The following is a 6,727-nucleotide window of genomic DNA, read 5'->3' on the forward strand; positions in this document are numbered from 1 at the left end:
TTTTGCTAAATTTCTTATTATCTTTACACTGTAAAGCATTTTGACACATTTATTGAACGTTGACAGCCAAAACATAATTTGGTTTTATCTGTTACAGGATGAGAGACTTTTCAAAATGGCAGATGCATGGACTGTATTTTGCATGTTTAAAATAAAAAAAAAAAACCCACACTGTTTTTGCAATTGTTATCTATAATCCCTCCCTGCTAAGAATGGTCTCTTTATTGAAGAAGAGGTTTACCCACCTAGACATAGTCTTCTAGAAGTGGGTCTGGAGCACCTAGCCCAGCACCTCTCAGACTTTAATGTGCACACAAATTACCTGGAGATCTTGTTACAAGTCAGACGGTGGTGCAACAGGTGTGCGTGGGCCTGAGATTCTGCATCTCTAACAAGGTCCCAGGTAATGCCATTGCAGTCCACACTTAAGAATACTGAGGTTCTAGACTCTAGGGTGTCGTCCCAGAGACCATCTGACACAGGGAAGCACCTAGTCTGCTTGAGAAGGGCACTTCTTCCCTGCTAGTAGCGCAAAAGTCCCACCTGTCTCCGAGGTGGGAATAAAAAGTAGTGAGACTGATTCCAGAAGCTGCATACCCATCAGTCTCACTGCTTTATAGTCACACCTCTTCCTTAAACAGACTAGGGAGTATTCCTCCTCACCAGCCTCCGCCCTCTCAAAGGAGGCATCCCACAACCTCAATGGGAATGGTTCCATTTTTATGTCAATCCCGAGGAAGGACCTCAGAGTCTTTGGTGGGACCACAACCACAGAAACTCGTCCATGGCAAATGGCCATGCGATATGGCTCCCCAGAAACCTGGCCTGCCAAGTTGATCTTTAAGCTTACTGTGGGGCGTCTTGTTGCCTCTTTTTATCACTCCTGAGAACAAAGTCTATCAGCAGAAATGCCTAGGATCATTGTTTTGCGTGGAGGTGTTTTGTTTTGATATGAACTGGCCAGTCTTGAACCAGAAGAAAGAATGTTTCACTTGGGTAATGTTCTCACGGAGAAATGGACAAGTGTTTTGCAGGTATAAAAGGCACAAGGAGGAATTTATTTTTGGTGAGAGAGATAGGGGGTAAATCACAAGGCAAAATAGATCTGTTCGTTGTTTGTTGCGGGAGGAAGTATTAATAAGCAAAGCAAATGCCTTGTATGATTTCCAGTGTTATAGATCCTAATCTTGCAAATACATGTCAGCCAAATGCACAACATTTTGGGAGTGATGGTAAAAAAAAATGTATGACTGAAAAAAATCATAAATATTTCAACTGTATTGTTTTATGAATAAATTGGGTACTTACAGAATTTTTTCTGAGAGTTATAGTCTCGTTTCTCTTTTCATGGCAATTCGCTAACAGTGATTTATTTCATGTAGACGACATGCCCTCAGATTAGGACTAGCTCTTTCACAATCCCACAGAAACAAAAAGATATTGTTTTTAACAAGCGGGGGATTAAAATATGTAGGCCCTATTGTACAGAATTATCTGATGGTGGTTTCTAACCCCAAACGAGGACATGAGCTTCCGCGTAGATGTGCCTGGAACATAGCAAGCACTCAATAGATACTTAATGAATAAAGAGATGACTAATCGAATGAATGAATGAATAGACCTGTTAATGTGCCTCTTGAGTGATCTCAAATCTATTGTCGATGTAAGAGGTGAATTAAGTGGCTATGCCTGTCAATCAAAATGATGCACCACTATGTCATTCTCAAATATCTGCTGGGATCTATTGCATTCCTGTCAGAATCTCTGGGATCTGTGAGATTGGGTGATGAGGACAGAGTCCAATTTGCCTGGCCAGAACCTTATGGCAGCTTACTTCCTTTTTCGTAGCCAGAATGAAGCCCTGCTCAAAAGAATAATAGAAATAGTAGCTAACAATTATTGAGGGCTTACTGGTGCCAGGTACTGTTCCAAGTGCTTGCTATATACTATGTCATTTAATTCTCCCACCGGCCCTATGAGGCAGATAATATTATTAGTTCCATTTTGCAGATGAGGAAACTGAGACATAGAGAGTTTAGGTAACCGACGCAAGGTCACACAGCTATCAAAAGACATAGCCAGAATTTGAATGCAGACTGGCTCCTGAGCCCATTTCCTAATCCGAATTTCAGCTGCCCTCCTGGACCTATACCTATTTGCCATATCAAGCAGTAGATAATTAGGATATTTGCGAGAATGAGGCTTAAAACATAACCTTTGCCTCCATTTCAGAAATTTCTCTCCCATCTGGTGATCTCCGCTTCTTGATGTGGGCTCTGGAGCAGTGGAAGAGAGACGGGATTCAGCCAGGTCTTCCCAACTTCCTGCCACCAAGGAGACCATATGGATCAGACATTACAAACACAAACACTCCCAGGAGCTGAGTGAGCCATGTGAGCGACTGAGGAGGAACAGGTTTAAACAAGGGACATAAAGAGTAGACTGTGGTGAGGATGGAGAGAAACAGGAAAGCACGTGTCCCAAAGAGGGTCCAGCCCCAGGGGCCCTGCACAAGTGTGGACCCAATGCCGCCAGCCCATCAGTTTTGCAAGTGAATGGGAAAATGTGGTATTTCACATTTATTCAGGATTCAACAATTGTTTTAAATATTACAAGGGCCAAACTGTAGGACTCAAAGGAAAAATACCTCTGGGCTTAAATTGGCTTGGAGGGCAAATATGGACCCATGTGTGGTCTGCGTACCACGGGGCCTCAGTAGATAACATACACTCCAAAATTCTTAGGGACCCCAAAGAGATTTTATTTCTGTGGTTTATATCTAGCAATATTTGCTGTATTCAAAATATTTATTAATTCATTTATATAACAACAAACCCATTACATACTAACATAAATAAAATATTTGTATTTTAAAAACTATTTCAAAATAAAATAAAATAAAAAACTATATTTCTGGGGTGCCTGCTGGCTCAGTCAGAAGAGCATGCAACTCTTGATCTCAGGGTCATGAGTTCGAGCCTTACGTTAGGCATAGAGATTACAAAGAAATGAATGAATGAATGAATAAATTTTCAAAACCAAAAATCGCAAGGCAAGCAGCATTGTACATCTTGCTTAATAAAAGCCAGCTGGATTCTCATATCTCCTTCTGCACTCACCCTGTTGTATAATGATGTTTTGGTTTTGGTACAACAAAGAAACTCTAGCCTTACGTGGCTAGGTATGTGGTAACGGGAAGAGTATTTTCAGCCTTCTCAAATAACTGTGCTAATTCTTTTCACCACACCAAATCTCAACAAGTTTCTTAAAGGTTAGTTGCAATGTGAAATACGAAATCATGTCAATAAACCCTTCCTGGCATTTTCAATGTTCTTTTACCCATGCATGACTTTGTAACATCGTGCACCAGTCACTTGGGAAATATTGATCCACTCACTTATTTAGATGTTCAAAATGCTTACATAGTTTAGTTTACCACACCAAAAAACTCACATTCTTTTGCTGTAGAACATCTCTGCTATCTCATCAGACAGACTAAGTATTGAGAATCTGTCAAATTATAGTGCCAGATTCAGGTTTTCCAAAATTCTAAACTTTGCTAGAAAGCGCAAATGTTTTCACTGGCAACAAATACTGTCAGTTGTTTTTGTTGAAGTGACAGATGCATTTCATTCATTTTCAAGAAAGTATCTCCCAAATACCCACATCTGAATAACTCTAGTTTATATCAGTCTTTTTTTTTACCCCAAGTATAAATGGCGTTCTGTGAAAAAAACAAAACAAAAAAGAGCAGCCAGTTCAGGTCACAACAGGAAGGTACGCATGCCTTCGTTTGAGGCAACTGTCTTTGGTCGGACTGCAGTAGGTATGCTGTATGTGTGCTTTGCATTTTGTCACCCAGCATATGAAGAAGACATGGACTCAAGGATCAAGACTTGATAAAACTACTCACTTTTCTGCTCCACCAAGAACATCCTTAAATGAAACCATGCGTTCTTTCCTGGTCAAGTGTGGTACCATCTTCTTGATGTGAGCTAAGATTCCAACAGTTTGCCCTCCAGTGCTTTTGCAACATTGGTACAAAGATCAGCACAGTGAAAAAGGCATTTTATATCTTCGTGTTATTATGAAAAGAGTTTTGACATCGCAGACTCCCTGGAAGGGTCTCAGGGACCTTTGGGAACCACACTTTGGGAACTGCTTGCTCTAGACCACTTGACAAATTGTATATTAGTTTGCTCTTCCTGCAGTGTGGATTACCATGAGCTTAGTGGCTTAAAACAACACATATTTATTATGCCACAGTTTCTCTAGGTCACAAGTCTGGGAAGATAGCTAGGTCCTTTGCTAAGGCCTCATAAAGCTGAAATCAAGATGTCCACAGGATTGCATTCCTTACTGGATGCTCTGGGAAAGAATCTGTTTCCAGGTATATTCAGGAGGTTGGGTGCCGTTGCAGAACTCAGGTCCCATTTCCTTACTGGCCGTCAGTTGGGGGAGGGGGACTGCTCTTGACTCCTAGAGGTTTTCCATATGGCCCCTCCAGCACTGGTGGGTCAAGTATCTTCAAACATTGAATCTCTCTGACTTTTGTGGCATCCCTCTGACTCCAGCCAAAGAAAGTTCTCTGCTTTTAAGGGTTCACGTGATTAGACTGGACCACCCAGGTAACTCAGGATTCACTATCCTGAGACTGGTACCTTTAGTTACATCTGCAAAGCCCCTGATGTCATAAAATATAACATGTTTATAGTTTCCAGGGATTAGGAGTTGGACATGTTTGAGAGGCCATTGTGCCTGCCAGAGAGAATGCAAGATATTGCCAGATGATTCGAAAACAAAATGTGGTATGTTCAAGAATTGTAAAAGGGCTGCCTGTGGAGACAGAAGGAGAATATAGACGAGGTCAAGGAGTGGTAGTATAAATACCTGCCGATTCCAAATCTCTGCCCAGGAGAGCTCATTCTAAATCTGTTTGAATAGCTCCCTTTTTCAGTCTTTCCAGCACTTGCTAAATACCAACCCCGCACTAGGCTTGAGGGCGAGGATGGGGCTGGATGGTTGGCTTGGAAGAAGCAGGAGGAAAAATACATGGTGTCGGCTCTGCTCGCAACCTAGAGCTGCCTTCTGATTCTAGGACTTTGGAATCTTATTGCACATATTTTCCATGCCTCGGCATTTAAGACCTATAATATCTAAAGACTTCCTCATGAAGATGTTCTTCAATACTGGAAGTAAAAGAGTAGAGGGAGAGAGGTAGTGACGCATGTGAGAAGAAACAGCAAGCCTGCCAGCCATTTGCAGCATCATCCTCCGCTTTGCCCCACACATGACCTAGACCTTCAAATTAGTCCTAAACAATTCTACTTTCTAAATACCTCCACACTCTGTGCCTTCCTCTTGAGCACAGTTCAGTGGAAATACTGAGTGTTTTCAAGCCAGGATAAGTGGATCCAAGTCCAATCTTTGCTACATAACAGTTGGATAATCTCTTGAGTCTCAGTTTTCCCATCTGTAAACACAACATGCATCTGACATCCACTGTCCCCTATCTAATCCTTGCCCACCTCTGGCCAACCCACCTCACACTGTGATCTAGCCACCTCTTCTTGCTGCATTTGTTGAAGAGTTCCCTGCCATCCCTTCACTCAGTTGACTTCTACTCATCTTTAAAGCCTCAGCTCAGGCACCAGCTCCCCTCAGAAGCCCCTGGATTTGGCCAAGCATCCCTCCTGCCCCTTGCCTCATTTAGCCTGTACATGCCTCTGTCAGAATCTTTCTCTCCAACTAGAACTAAGTCTCTCCCACAGAGCAGAGCGCTGTCTCACCCACCTTTGCACCCCACGTCTTATTATTGGTGCCAATTCATGATGAGAGCATGCAGGAATAAATCAGGAAAGGGGGGTACATTCTGATGGGAGGGAACGAGGTGCGTGATAGAACCTCACTGCGGTCCTCTGAGAAATGCAACTGCTGAGCAGAAATCAGATTCCAGTGCATTAAATTCCATTACACCAAAATTCTCAGTATAACTCAAAGATTTTCAGGCAAACACCATTAAGGACAACAAACTTCCAACACAAGAGAATGTAGCCAGTGCCTTAAGGTTTACGTAATGTAATTACATAATCCAGATGTCTCCCAGACTTCTCCAGCCTTTCATTAAAACCCCCAATAGAACAGAGTCATGGAAATGTCTTGGAGATGGTGGTGCACCACAGTGTGAATGCACAAACCGTCACTGAATTGTCCAGGTTAGAATGGCTGATTTTCTGTTGTACGTGTTACTTTATGTGCATTTCACCTTAATTTAAAGCAAAGCAAAACAAAACAAAAAAACAAACATTCTAATACCCCCTGATTTGATTAGAAGGCAGTCCAGCCACTCACCAGGCTGCCCTCCCAAACCCAGCCTCACTTCTCTCTTTGGACCTGGCTCCAGGTCCTCCTGCTAATCACCTCCTGCCACCCAAATCTCATTAACACATTTCTGGGCTGCTGAATTTTTCTTTAAATCATACTTCAGCCCCCCACTCCCCACTCCCACCACCACAGACACAATTCCCTCGCGGACCTCCCTGAAGTCAAGCCAAGAACACACAGCAGTTACTTAACCGAAGCTTTCCTGAATACTTGAACGGAACAAAGGACATTTTAATGCGAAGAAGATACACTTAAAACTGGATACCTTGTCTGTGCCGAGAACTCACAGATTATAAAATGCATCATTAATTTAACAACTCATTGGAGGAAAAGAAACACTTCA

Source organism: Eumetopias jubatus, unplaced genomic scaffold, assembly GCF_037043125.1.
Source record: "Eumetopias jubatus isolate StellerSeaLion01/CBP00866 unplaced genomic scaffold, mEumJub1_p1.0 scaffold_1, whole genome shotgun sequence".
Lineage (NCBI taxonomy): Eukaryota > Metazoa > Chordata > Mammalia > Carnivora > Otariidae > Eumetopias > Eumetopias jubatus.